Source organism: Castor canadensis, chromosome 2 (assembly GCF_047511655.1).
Source record: "Castor canadensis chromosome 2, mCasCan1.hap1v2, whole genome shotgun sequence".
Taxonomy (NCBI): Eukaryota; Metazoa; Chordata; class Mammalia; order Rodentia; family Castoridae; genus Castor; species Castor canadensis.
The window spans coordinates 78347728-78362004 of NC_133387.1; the positions used below are offsets into that span (position 1 = coordinate 78347728).

Sequence of the window (14277 nt, forward strand, 5' to 3'; positions counted from 1 at the left end):
TTCAAAATTAACTACATTTATAATAGAAAAGTTCCAGGATGGGAAAATCTGACACAAATATTCATCAGTGAGGAAAGGCTATACATGAGTGGAAAAGTTGTTTTTTTATGTTACTTGCTGATGTTTTCTGATAAGGGTAGAATGCAAAAAGGCTGTCAACTTAGCTTAAAGGACATTAATTGAAATTACTATGTGCTCCCTTTATACTGTGCATTATGATTGGAAAGAAAATGTGATTGCTATTCAGTATCAAAAAATAACCTACCTCATTACAGAAACATTCTTTTAAAATTATAGTTCCTTCGAGATCAATAGAACTTTTATTTTAGTTCAAATGTATATCAAATGAAATTAAAAAAGTTGTTACATAAAAGAAAATCACCTCTGTATTATCCCAGGCACATTTCATAGCCTAACTCCCTTTCAACAAATTCAGTGCTATGTTTTACAGTGATTGACTGTAGGAGAAAGATCTATGACTTCTATCTTGCTGTATGACCTCGGGGAAAATTGGCTTAAATATATGAAAGGATATTTCAGGCATTGACTCAGGCTAAATAAATGTGCTAAATTTGATACAGTGAGTGGGAAATTTTTCTCACCACATGGAACCACTAATGAACTTGGGAAGTAAACATGGCTAAGTAGGTATAGTTGCTTTTTTGTTACAATAATTCTGAATTGGCTGGTTAGCCTGAATAACATTTCAGTGAGCTTCACATTTGTAGCTTCAGGACTGACCATAGAACCAAACCAAACCAAACCACAATAAAAATACTACTTTCTTGGTGAGAGACATCTAGTGGGTTGACTGTGTTCTCCAAAAACAATATGTTCAGTCTCTAATCCCAGGTACAGTGAATGTGACCTTATTTAGAAAAACTGTCTTTACAGATGTAATCAAGGTATGATGAGGTCATATTGGAGTAGGATGGGCCAATAATCCGAATTATTGGTATCCTCAGAAGATAAGGAGAAGAGTCAGAGAAGACAGACAGAGAGACATGCCAGGGCAGAGTGCCTAGTGACAACAGAGGCAGGGACTGGAGTGACACAGCTGTAGGCCCAGGAATGCTGAGGACTGCCAGCTACCACAGAAGGTTGGAAGAGACCCAGAATCTCAGAGGGAGCCTGGCCCTGTTGACACCTTCACTTTAGACTTCTAACCTCTAGAACTGTGAGAAAATAAGCACCTGTGGTTTTAAGCCACCCAGTGTGTAGTACTTTGTTATGGCAGCCCTGGGAAACTAATTTGGGAAGTGAGAATGGAGAAGTGATTGAAAGAGTAAGCATCTGTGGATTTGCCTTCTTTTATAGTTCCACATCTTTCTTTCTGTCCCCATGTTGTTATTGAAAACATCAGAAAACTAGGTTCTGTTTCCCACTCCATCATTTTCTGGGACAACATTACTAATTTTTCTGGGTCTCATTTGCCAGATCAGTGAAGTCAGGATCTTCAGCTCTTCTGAGTAATAATAATCATCAACATTTATGGGACTTCACCTCTTAGGAGACCCAAGGCTCAGTGTTTTATATGTATTCTTCCATTTATTCCTTACAAGTGAGCTCTTTGTGACTTCTCAGTTTTCCTTGCCTTGTCCCTTCAGAGATTTGAGCTGGAATTTTGTTAGTTTTTACAGTTCCTTGATGGAGAAGGTAACTACAGGTACCTAGCAATCTGAGTGGGATGGGGGTGAAGGTCACACTGGATAAAGGATGTTACAACATGGTATGTTCACTGTGGCCATGTCACCATTTCTTCTTGTATAAAACAGAGAGTTCATTTTTTCTCTTCTTTACAATTCCTCCCTCCCTCCCTCCCCCCCTCTTTCCCTCCTTTCCTTCCTTTTCTTCCTTCCTCCCTCCCTTCCTCCCTCCTTCCTTTCTTCCCTTCCTTCCTCCCTCCTTCCCTCCTTTCCTCCCTTCCTCTGTTCCATTCTGCAGATTGAATTCAGAGCCTCACACTTGGGTTTTGAGGGTCTTGAGCTAACTTTATTGGTGCAGGCCTCAGACTGTGATTCTCCTACCTCCATCTCCCAAGTAGCTGGGACGAGAGGCTTGTGCCATCACTTTCCCCTTTTTTAATTATGAAAAAATTTCATTATCATTTTCTTATTTTCCAGTTTTCTTAGCAATTTCACAGTTGGAGCTAGTTACAACTAGTTATGTTATAACTAGATATATAGAGAAATTTGATGACAAAGCTGCCATTATTGACATTCACCATGTGTTAGTCACAACATTCTACACAGCAACCTATGAAACAGATGAAATTATTATTCTGTATCATATAGACTGAGGCATAAGAATATAACATAGTCAAAATTACTTGTTTATTTTGCTTCCTGGGCCTATTTTTGTACATTCCTATTAGGGAAAATCATTACCACAGTGATGTGGGCTAATTTATCACATTCATGATCAACTTGGAAACTAGGCATCAAGGCTCTAAGAGAATAGTGGCCAAAATAGGTAAGATTGGGAATCAGGAAACACCTGAAAAACGATGTGCTGAATGGAGGTAGTCTAGGCTTGAGGATGGACACAACATGGACTCTAGGTGTGCCAGAATGGGGCTATCAAAAGATGAACTTGGAATCCTTAAACACCATAATAATTGATGTTTCCTACTTAACTTTTCGGTTGCTTATATTCTCTCTTTCAAGAACATGGTAACACACTTCATACTCTATCATTAACACAGACCTTTTAGTAAATGGTAGATTACAAAAATGTAAGAGAAAAGGTGTTATATCTGAAATCAAATTCATGATAAGTCAACCCATGCTGTTTCCTTAGAAGTCATAGTCAGTGTATCGCATGTCTCTAACACTAAGAATTCTTGGAACATACAGCAAACAGTAGTGTTTAAGTAGGTGTTAGAGACAAAATTGATCTGGCCAAGCAGTTTATGTTGGTTAAGTGAAATATGAAAGACTGTCTGTTCTATCTCAGATGAGGATGATTGCCATAGAAAATGTTTGTTATGGCACAGTAAAGAAACTGAAGCTACTGGTTACTTGCTACCCAAACCTGCCTCAGTTAAATTTGTCTTCTGTCTTCTAGCTAGAGAACTGTCAGTCTTCTGAAGAACTGGGCAGAATAGTGATGGAAACAGGAAAAGAGTTTGAGGGGCTTAGCTAACTGACCAGAAGGATTTTATGGGAAAACACACATTTGGACAGTGAATAGACATGGGAAAGTCTGACACTCTAATTTGGATTTTCCCAATATGCCTGTCACAGTGAAGTGAAATATTTGCTGAACTGGGAGTTGGTGTGTCAGTATTTTGGTCACATTTCTGTTATAAATTAAGATTACGACTGGAAAGTGGTGCTATGTGGCCATACTTTCTTCATGTGTCAGAGCTGTGGGTTTTCACATTCCCTTTAACCTCTGCTAAATTCCATTTCTACTTATAAGACCATAGGTGTTATATTGAGAAAGCATTTCATCAAGTGTTAGTCAGTCTTTGGGATATTTCCCATGACTTTGTCATGCTTGCTGTCTTTGCCTCTAAAGACTGTTTTTAGGAGTAATAGATAGGAAGTTTGAAATGTGGACTATATGACAGTTTTTATCAGGTAACCAATATCTGCTGGATAGACATAGTGATAAGGATAATAATAATGATGACTGTCATGTATTATACATTTCTTATTGGCCAGATAATTCACCAGGAACAACAGAGGGGATTTTAGTCACTTTGGACATTTGGGAATGTCTGGAGACATTGTGAGTTATTACAACAGGATGGAGAGTACTACTGATATCGAGTGGGTAGAGGCCAGAGAGGCTGGCAGATATCCTTCAATGCGCAGGACAGCTGTCCACAACAAAGAATTATGTGCTTCAAACTGCCAGTGGTGCCAAGGTTGAGAAGCCCTGCTTTACAGCCTCTCTCTTATTTAATTAATTCATGTGTTGGTCATTGAACATGCCATGCCCATCTTATAGCTGAGATTCAAAAATATTAAGTAAATTCTTCAATGTTAGCAGTTCATTAGAACAAAGCCAGTATTCTATCCTAGTCTGTAAAAGTCCATTCCTCTTAAGTTGAGGGATGGTCCCCAAATACAAACCTTTTCTGTTAGGCTACATTGGGAAGTCTCCTTCATCTTAGTTTCTTCACTTTTAAGACGACAATATTTTCTGTCCTTTACCAGAAGTTTGTAGTAGTGTATTTGGGTGGGGAGGGTATAGGCAGTGGGGAGGAAATAGGGGATTTAGAGATTTTCAAAAAGTTGAGGTATTATGCTTAAATGTAATATTTTTGGCAAAAATCTGTAGTCATAAGCAGTGTGGGTGAAATACAAAGTGTATATTTAGACTTCAGTGTTGCTCATACATATGCATTGTTTTTAGATTAAGAATGAGAGCTTTTAGTTTTTGCTTCTCTTTGTATCTTTCAAAAGCAATTTGATTTGCTCTTCTCTTGGGCATGTTGGTGATTTGTAGAGCTTGCTTGTTGAAAAATTGAAGGCTCCTTGTGGGCACTTAAGGATGAGGGTTTCCATCCATGCTGGATGTAAGGTGGATTTGGGGCATTTTGAAGTTAAAGTGTAACAGAAAATACAAAGATGCATGATAGGCCAAATTACACTTTGGGGAGAAAAGTGTAGAGAGCCCCACAAGGAAATTGTGATTTATTTATTTACATCTCTGATCATTGATAAATCTCAGTTTTGGAGCAAAACCTGACAAATAAATGTGATTATTGGAGTGCAAGAGTTGGGGAAAGTAAATTTAAGTTGTTTATTTGAAAACTTATATTTTTATATGAATACAAAGTGATTTAGGGACCTTGACAAGACTTCCTTCTCTATATATTAAATTTTTACTGAAACTGCCTTTTTAAATAATGTATTTTGGGATTTGTACACTACTGAATAGAGGCAGCCTATATAGGGTTTTATTTGCCCCCAGTGATTTACATGTGCACAGAGTTTGGTTTTATTCTGGAGATTAGTGGTGGCTGCTTCTGTTGCTCTGGGCAGTGGTCAGCACACAAAGAGAAGGCACCATGATTTACCTGGTGTCCCTGTCAATTGATAGATTGAATAAAGAGAGAAAGGAGAGGGCATGCAGTTAACATTGCCAAGTTAAGGCAAGCATCATAAGAATATGCAAGTAAAATACTGTGATTGTCTACCGAGGATTTGATAACAGTTTTAATCAATGTTTAGAAACTAAACATTTTATGAGAGCAGTACACAGGGATGTGCTCAGTGTGGCAGTCAAGTTTACCAAAAGAATGGATTTCAGCTTTTCAGTGCTTATTTCAAAGCATTAAGAAAACTGATGTCTAACCCTTACTCTCTGACACTAATAATGCAACCATCATTTTTACAGCATTTACTGATCTTTACAATTTAGGTTCAAGGGGAAAACATATTACTGAGAGTAAGTTTGGATATTCCAAAAATTAATAGTTCACAAAGAAAAACTGAGGCGATGCTAAGAAAAAAAATGAAATTTTCCATATCATATCAAACATTGATTTGAATTGCAACTGTTAGTTTGTGTTTCTTTTTTTCACTCTTTTGTGAAATGAAGCTATTCCTGTGTGTTTCTTCAACTTGACAGTTCCCCAGAAGCCAACTTTAAGAGCCATGGTTTCAGCAGAACTTAAATACAAGTTATAGTAATTAAAGCACTGTAAAGCCCCCAAAGCATTCAATCATAGTATTTCATGTGAGGTAGAGATAAGTTAATTCATTTTCATAAGCAGTTGAAAGATTGTGCTGGAATTGACTTTCTCTAGAGACCGTATGCACATTTACCAGTAGAATAAACTCTGGCTGTCAGTTAGGTGTATAGGTTGATAAGAATTTCAATAAAATGCTCTTATAGTGGTGAAGTGGATGGAAAGTTAGGGAACTGAAACTGAGTGCTTGCTGTATTTCAGGCAGAGCACTGGGAGATGTCACAGCATGTAAATATTCTACTGTCTTGGGGACCCTCGATAGTATTATTTTCATTTTATAGCTGAGGAGATAGAAGCAAAAAGCCATGATAACTAGGAAATATTTTTTCTACTATATTCTGATCCCATGACTAATATCTGATTCAAGAAATTGACCTTAGCTGCTATAATGGTTCAGGCCTGTAGTTCCAGCTACTCAGGAGACTGAGGTCGGGGAATCAGGTGAGCCAGTGAGTCTAGTAACAGCCTGGGAAACAGTAAGACTATGTCTCAGAAAACAAACAATCCAGCAAACAAAGGAAGAAGAAGTTATTGTATGACCTTTTTTTTGTTTTTGTTTTTTTTGAATGGGAAGATAGGTTGTAGTTGTTGGTAGACTTAAAGAAAACATTCTAAAGATTTGGATCCATTCTTAACTATTCAAAAAGATTTCTGCTAGGTAAGGTCTTTCTTTTTATTTGCAGTGAAAGTTTTCATATACTTGTTCATACTACTGCTTTGAATATTTCCCAAAGGCCCTAAAGAGACATTGGTGATGGAACAGTGGGTGATTATTTCTTAATGAATAGCCAATACCCATTTACTTTGCAGGATAACTCTTACTTTTAGTAGGAAGTTACTTTAAAGTGGAATGTGGCAGGTAGTCTTCTAATTTTGTGTTATTGTTTAATAGTGCAGAGGTCTACCCCATTTTAATCAGAGCTATTTTATCCCAAATGGTAAAGGAACGTTTGTCAATCTAAAGCCAGAAAACTAAATGTGATTTTTATAGCTGATAACTCAGTTTCATCTGTGTGTATTTTAATTATAAGTAAATATGCAAACCCCTAATTTAAAATAGGTTGCATTAAAAAGTTCATGGGGAACAGAGTTGTTTGGAGTTTGAAACATTTTTCCATAGTAACAATGTTAGGTTTCCAGGCCAACCCACAAAAGCCTATTTAAACCATATTGTATAATTTCTGCTCTAAAATCGTCATAGGGCCCACACAAAAATATATAATAATATTTCCATTGGGAAAATGCATTTGGAATTTAGCTTGGAATAGACAAGAGATTTACTCGGGGTAGAAATAGACATTTTAAAGTCTTCCTCCCATTTGACAGTGAAAATTAGCAACTTTTCCTTCTGTGGTTCATGTGACTGGGGTAAAGACTGAAGCAGGATGAAGGCTAAGGCAGGAAATGTGGAGTCTTCAAGGATGGATCTATGACGCAACATGGTTTTGGCTACAAGCAGCTGACTACTCAACTTGAATAATAGTTTATTTTCTCACATAAGATGTCTAAAGGAGGCATTCTGGCCCTTGTTAATTTAACAGCTCAATGAACTTGTTCTAGGTTAGGTTAGGTTCTTTGAAATCTTTATAACCTCATGGTTTATAATATGTCCACAGTAACCACAAATAAAGCCTCACATAACAACCTTTGAAAGGTGATAGAATGAGGAATGGTTTCAAGAGACAATTCTAGAACATTTCTTATTAATCAGGAAAATGTTTTCTCAAATGCAGCAAAGCAGATTTCTCTTTACATATCATTGGCCAGAACTCTCAGGCATACGTCTGCCCCAACCAATCACTAGCCACCGAGAATCAGATTGTTGGAAGTAGCTTAGAGTCTAAATTTCTAATTTCTTCTGGAGTGTGCAGATGGCCACCTCCTCTGAGCATGTTTACAGCTAACTTAAAGATCTGTTGACAGTGCAGAAAGTGGAATATCTGTCCAGTAAATGCTATCTGTGTCTTCCACACTGCTTGTCACCGTGGAGTGGTGGCCTGGGGCAAGGGCAAGGTAACAAAATCTGAGTTTTTATTTTATTCAGCCAGCTATGTGGTTTTGAAAAGCCAGATGATTTTCCTCCCTGGACTCCAGTTTCTGAGAATAAGACAGTGAGATAGATGTGCTTATTCCTAAGTTTACCCCTTCAAGAACATGTTTATGGAGTACGTACTTTGCTACGTACGAGCAGTACTGTATTTTAGGCACTAAGGATTCTATGATGAGTCTTCAGAAGTCCTTCTATCTTTCCTGTTTCTGTGTAATTCCATGTGAGAAGCTGTGCTCCTGGTAATGCAGTGGGGGTTGATGTAGGGATGGTGTTCACAGGTAAGAACTTCTGAGAGTGTAATGCTAGGGGAATTTCCTGGTCTTTTATTATTTGTTTTCTTTTGAGAATCTAAGAGATTGATCTGGTCTTATTTGTCCTACCTTCAGCTATTTCTGACCAGGTTTCTGTCTTTTATCGTTCTTCCTAGACATCAGAGATTCTTACTGCATTTTTCTTATGCTTTTATTGCCCAAAATGACAGATAACTTGCTGTCTTCTCTGGGTTTTTTTTTTTTGGGGGGGGGGTTGGCTGGAGGCATGGCTCAGGTAGTAGAGTACTTGCTTAGCAAGTGCAAAGCACTGAGTTCAAACCCTGATACAGTTAAAATCAGTTTCTTTTTTATTTCTTTAAAAACACTGTTAACAGCAGAGGGAATCAATGGTGGTGGTGGTTGCGAGGGACCTTCTCCACCTGCCCCAACTTTGTTTGTATGTCAGACATGCAGAGAAAGATAAAAGTAGGATTGGTGCTGTTGAGTCTGGAATACTGAAGGTAGATTGAGTTATGTTTCTGAGAAATAGCTAGATTCAGTGGCGAGGAAAGAGAAGTGTTCTAGAGGAGGCTGAGGTCATCTGCAGTGTACTGGGAAATGAGGTTATCTTCCATCTTCCACCCTTTGTTTTGGCCATATCCATTCTTGCCCAAGGGACGCAGCCCTGGACTGGCTGCCATGTGAGTGTCGGTGAGAATCAAGGACTGGAGAAAATAAAGGGCTGTGAAGGCAACATTTTAGATTTGTGGAGTCATGAGGGAAGGGTAGGGTAGAGAGGGATGGTGGTGAAGAAATCCTCTCCTGGGAAAATAGGAGGTAAACTGAGTTCTGGGCTTTTCTGAATGCCTGTTTTCTAAGGGGAGGAATATGTACAAGTCAAATGCATCAATAAGATAAGGACTGACTCAGGGAAAATATGGTTTGATATCATAATAAGATAGCATAAATTCTATGGTGATTTTAATTACTATGCTTTGGAAACCTTTTGGGATATGTAGACAGGATACAATTATAGTTCGTGTCACTAGACTACTTATCTATCTCAGGGGTCATCATACCAATTTTATTTACTGTCAGCAAGGTGGTAAATAATGTAGCCTTTCTGGGCCATGTGGTCTGTGTTACAGGTTCTCTGACCTTGTAGCAGGAAAGAAACCTTACACAACAGCTAAGCAGAAGGGCATGGCTATGTTTCAGTAGCTCTTCATCTGTGGACAACTCCCTTGTGTTCCCTTCAATTTAATATAATTTTTATGTACCTTGAAATAGTTGTCTTCTTTTATTTTTTCAAACATTTAAGAATGTGAAAACCACTCATATTTTGTGGGCTGTGCAAACACAGTCCTGTGGGCTGTAGTTTGTTGACCCTGGGTCTATCATCTGCTTACCTTGTTTTCACCTTCCCTTTTTTCATTGATGAGTAAGAATCTGATTCTGTTAAATTCTATACAAGGAATTCTTTCTTATTCATAAAATCAACTGTCCTAAATACTTACAAAAGAGATAGAGAATAATTAATTTATTGGACTTAGTATTGCTTTACTTCTGTTTTCTGTGGTTGAACTTGTACATACTTTAAATATTATTACTTTAAAATACTGCAAGCGTCATTCTTGTAACCAACTTAAAGTCATTCCTTTGTGAAAAATTGTTAAGGAAGTATATTATAGCCAATAACAGATTAGTTTGGGTCTTGTTAAGACTCAAAAACCGTAGGTAAATGATAGTGTTGGGTCATTTTTTACATGCTGAATAGGGTGCTTTTTTTTTTTTTTTTCTGAATCAGAGAGGCAAGACTTGGATAGCTGTATATTATTGTTTATGAGCCTTATCCTTTACTGCAAATCAAGTGTTTATTTCACTCCTGAACTTAATTAGCAGCTAAGAGCTTTGTGCTTTGTATTTTAAGGAAGCATGTGATTTGTTCATTAGTTCAAAAGCAGATTAATTATTATATCTTTAGTCACCATCTGTAAACACATCTATATTGGTGAGAGTTCTCCTGCTGAGTTACCTTGAAATGCCCTGTGGTGTTTTATTAGCTTTCAATTCTGTGTTTATTATAGTTGGCTGGAGATTTTTCAATTTAGTTTATTGGCCACAGAAAATCCAATCTTTCTGTGGAAACTACCAATTTCTGAAGGTGAGGAGTTTATTAGTGATGGCTATCAATTTGCTGTAAACATTTTCCTCAAATGAAACTGTTTTCTGTTTGGATTAAAGATAGTGTCAGTCCAATTATAAGGTGAGGTTTTAGTACCCTATATGTTGTCTGGGCTCAAGGAGCAACATCTGAGATTAAAATTAATAACCTGAAAAAAAGTGGCTTCCTAGTTCAAGTCAACCCCACACAAATTAAGTACATGAGAGTTAGAGGATAAATGATAGATATTGTTGTACATTGTCTAATTCTGTTCTTGCAACAACTCTTACAGGTTCCGAGTGACCCTCAAGAATTTAAAGAACTTGTACAAGGTCAGTGGTGGAGCTGGGATATGAATCAATGTTGATATGACTCTTGACTGTGTTTTTCTTTATGGGTGTCTAGGTTGCCAGATAAATTACAGGAAACTCAGTTAAATTTAAATTTTATATTAAGAACAAATAATCTTGGAGTATAAGTATGCCCATATAATATTTATAATACCAGAAACTTACTTGTTCTTTATCTGAAATTAAAATTAACTGGCCAGCCTATATTATTATTACTTGTACAATCTTATAGCTCTAAGTCACAAGCCTTCCTCCTTCTGTTCCTTTAGGCATTCAGGCTGCCCAGGGACCTTGTTTGGACTGCTGGCTTTGTCTGTTAGCCCTATTATTTGCTTGTATTTTGAAGTAAACCTGAAGTTTACCAGAGAGGACCTTATTCTCTCTGATTTTCTAATTAGTTACCAGTAACTAATCTGGTAAAGTGATTATAAGGATTGTCCTGTTTAACAGTGCTAGTGGATTCATGAATTGATTTTTTTCCAGGTTACATATTATTTATCATGAACCACTGGAGTTAATACTTTAAAGAAGTCAGAATTTTAGACCTCATGCAAAGAAAATGAGGAGTTTTGAAACTATTCTTCTGGTTATTCTGGTAGTGTGGTAGTATGTTTGTCCTCATAGAACTGACTGTCACTTTAACTATATTTTAAATTTCACCTAATGTTTTATTATTTTGATTATTATTTTGCTTTGATTCTTGTGTACATCATAAATTTTGATGGCAATCTTTGTGTATTTAATAAAAACAAATTGTTATAAAATACTTTTCAAAATGTAATGGATAATTAAGATTTTACAAATTTTTAAAAAATTTCTTGAAGAATCAGAATACAGTGGGGGAAATTAGAATTCTGAGCATCCAATCATCTAGTCATACACTAAGGTGGTGGCAGCCAGCAGCTTCTCAGTGACATGAATCCAAGTTAGCGCAGAAATTCTTTGCCAAAACTGTAGGAAACTTGTGTCTTTACCAAAACAAACAAATAAACAAAAAAAATCTCAGAGACTTGACAGGAAAACCACTAGGTACATGAGGAGAATTGTTTTATTATCTAGTTACTATAAAGATTTTAACTGGAGTCCCAGATTCTTTTCAGACCGGTAATCAGAAATAGTGTTCTGTTAGCTTTAATTTGAATCAACTCATTCCATCTCTCTGGACTTCTTATCTGTATAATAAGGTGGGGGCAGGATTGGATGATCTCTGAGGTCTTTATTACTAGCTCCAACAGAGTTGGAAAGTCCCAGGGCATATGAAGTTGTTTCAGAACTACTTCTCAGGACCTCCACATAGCTAAGTGATGACAAGAACCATTCCAACTATGTGTGTGTTTTTGGAAGAGAAAGGAAACCTTGGATCTGGAAAGGCTATCCCCAGTGTCTCTGCAGTCAGTAATGCACTTAGATTTGACAACAGATAGGGCAGGAATAGTTACAGGGTTAAATGTCATATTTACTTAAATGATGGGGGTTAGGTGTGATATCTGCCTAATGGGTCTTTAATTGTGTCATATCTCTTTATAATTAATACATCTGAATGTTGACTCTCTTTCCTTTTCCTTCTCTTTATTCACTCCTTCCTTCTCTCCCTTTTTTTGCTCTCTCCCACACTCCCTTCATCATTCATTTCATTCCTTTTCTTTCTACCTTGCCATTCCTGCAGGTCGAGATCAGGACTTTTGGGAGATAATCTCCAAAAATGAAATGGTTATATTATATTACCTGAATTTACAGAGACCCTTTATGTCTTTTTTTTCTGGTGGTACTGGGATTTGAACTCAGGACCTCATGCTTGCTAGGCATGAGGTCACTCTACCACTTGAACTATGCCACCAGCCCTCTTTGCTTTCCTTATTTTTTGAATAAGGTTTCACATTTTTGCCCAGGCTGTCCTGGACTGAAGGATTCTCCTAGTTATGCTTCTGGTGTGGCTGGGATGATAGGCACATACCACCATGCTCAGCTTACTGGTTGAGATGGAATCTTGAGAACTTTTTGCTTTGGACTGGCCTCAAAACTGTAATCCTCCCAGTTTCTGCCTTCTGAGTAGGATTGCAACCTTGAGCAACCACACCTGGTTATCATATGCTTTTCAACATGAAAGAAAGTACAACACAAGCCCCTAATCCATTTAAATATGTTGAAGAGAATTATGTTACTGGAGAAAGAAGATTGAGATTTGAATACTATATCATCTTTTTGTTTACTGTCTTTATGTTTACTGGAGAAGAGACTGAATATATTTCTTTTTATCTAAACTATATCCTGTATAATTCTTATTGAACTCTTTGGGTTTTTTAAAACACTGACATTTATTGGAAAGTATTTAAAAAAAAACTGGTATGTACTATACAAATGACTTCTTGACATGCCTACATAGATTTGTTTTCTGTCTTCTCTGTAATTCCAGAGTTTGATAACATTCCTTTCTCTCATGCTAGACATAAGTTCATGGAGGGGAAGACTTTGTTTTATTCATCTTTTTAACCCTATTTAATAGCCCAGGTGCTGAGTAGGCATTTGGTGGGTTTTTATTGTATTAATATGTATGAAGGTATATACACATAAATTTACTGAGGTCTTCTTTGACCCATGATTCTGTTTTGTTTTTCATAAAGTGTGAATATTTGAGGAAAGTGAAATATTTAATTTTATTAAATTAAAAAAGTAAATAGAAAAAGTAAAGTGTTTACTTTCTGTTTATCCATTTTTGCATATTAAATTATCTTTAACTTATGAAATCTTATAAGGGTTTGGTTGTGGTGTCCAGTTATTCATTTATCCAGCAGATACTTACTTTCTCTATAAACTGTCCCTGAACTATGCTAGGCCAAAACAGATGGCAATTCTTGCTATCATGAAGCCTGTAGTTAATGGAGGAGAGGCAATTAAAGCAGTAAACACAAATGTTATTAAATATTGAGGCAGGTGTTCAGGAGGAGAATATCAGAGTCTGAATGAAAAAGAATAGCAGTGTCACTGGGTGCCTTGGCTCACACCTGTAACCCCAGGTACTTGGAAGATGGAGATTGAAAGGATCATAGTTTGAGACCAACCTGGGCAAAAAAGTTAGTGAGACCTCATCTTGACACATAAGTTAGGTGTGGAGGCATGCACCTGTGGTTGTCCCAGCTACATGGGAGGTTGTATGTAGGAAGATCGTGGTCTGGGTCAGGGCCCTTGGCAGAAAAACCTTGAGATCCTATTACAAATAATAACCTAAAGCAAAAAGGGCTAGATGCATGGCTTAAGTGGCAGAGCATAAGCACGAGGCCTGAGTTCAAATCCCAGTACTGCAAAAGAAAAAAAAAAAGAGTAACATGTCACCCACTATAGATTGTATATGTTTAAAATCTTTGAACAAGTAACATATAAGCTAAGAGAGATCTACTCTCGAGTATAACTAGTACTTGGCTAAACCAAACAAAACCAAATCAAAACAACTGATGTTTTGATCAGACACATTACATGGTATATATCAACTCCCATGTGGTTGCAGAGAATTGAATGATAATCATGAAGGATAGTCCCTTGATGGGAGTAATGTTGTTTCTAGTGTCAGATTCCTCAAAGGCTTTGTTTTTTATTAAATTACTCCTCATATTTCCTTTAGTTTGTGTTCCATTTTCTTTTTGGGTAATAGCTTTATTGAGAAATAGTTTCCATTCCGTATGCTTCACCTATTTAAAGCATATAGTTCAGTGGTCTTTAAGTACATTCACAGAATGAATTTTACACGGAGAAAAGTTGTC

The 14277-nt window shown here is 36.9% G+C and overlaps 1 protein-coding gene across 4 annotated transcripts in view; it reads left to right on the forward strand.

The window, feature by feature from the left end:
- Hdac9 (histone deacetylase 9) overlaps positions 1-14277 on the forward strand; it is an 844179-nt gene that overhangs the window by 26863 nt on the left and 803039 nt on the right. For 3 of the 4 annotated variants that reach the window (XM_074065098.1, XM_074065099.1, XM_074065100.1), the window contains exon 2: positions 10465-10504. The exons of the other annotated variant lie outside the window; for it this stretch is intronic. The gene's annotated coding sequence lies outside the window, so the exon portion shown is untranslated. The remainder of the gene's footprint in view (positions 1-10464; positions 10505-14277) is intronic. 4 annotated transcript variants of the gene reach the window in all.